The following is a 571-nucleotide window of genomic DNA, read 5'->3' on the forward strand; positions in this document are numbered from 1 at the left end:
AAGCCCCCTTTAAAATGGACAAAGGGGGGAAAAAAAAAAAAAGTAATACCAGTCTTGGGTTTCTTAGTAGGAGGGGCATCTTCCTCATCGGAGGATGACTCCTCACTGCTGGACTCTGCAGGAGCCACAGGCTTAGCTGCAGGGGTCTTCACTGGGACTGGTGCTTTTACTGCTGTCTGTGAGAACGTAAACAAATTAATTGATTTATTTTGTATTCTGAAAAAAAAAATCATAAGCTCTATTATGGTTACAATTTTCAGAATTTCAGAAAGATTTCAGAAAAAAATCAATTGATTAGACATCCTTTTTGCATATTAAAATGTAATTTAAAAATAATAAAACAGAAAACAGTAACAAAAACTGAAAACAAAGAATTTGTGAGAAAAAAAAACTAGATTTCTGAAGCATGATTATGTTGGACTTAATGTACCTTAACTGGAGCCTCATCCTCAGATTCACTAGAGCTGTCCTCACTGCTGCTACTGTCCTGTTTCTTCTGAGCTGCAGACACTGGAGTGGACGCCGGTTTGGGGGTCCCTGCCACAGGCTTGGCCTTTGCTCCTGGAGACCA

This window comes from Sinocyclocheilus grahami, unplaced genomic scaffold (genome assembly GCF_001515645.1).
Source record: "Sinocyclocheilus grahami isolate Dianchi unplaced genomic scaffold, SAMN03320097.WGS_v1.1 scaffold944.1, whole genome shotgun sequence".
Taxonomy (NCBI): Eukaryota; Metazoa; Chordata; class Actinopteri; order Cypriniformes; family Cyprinidae; genus Sinocyclocheilus; species Sinocyclocheilus grahami.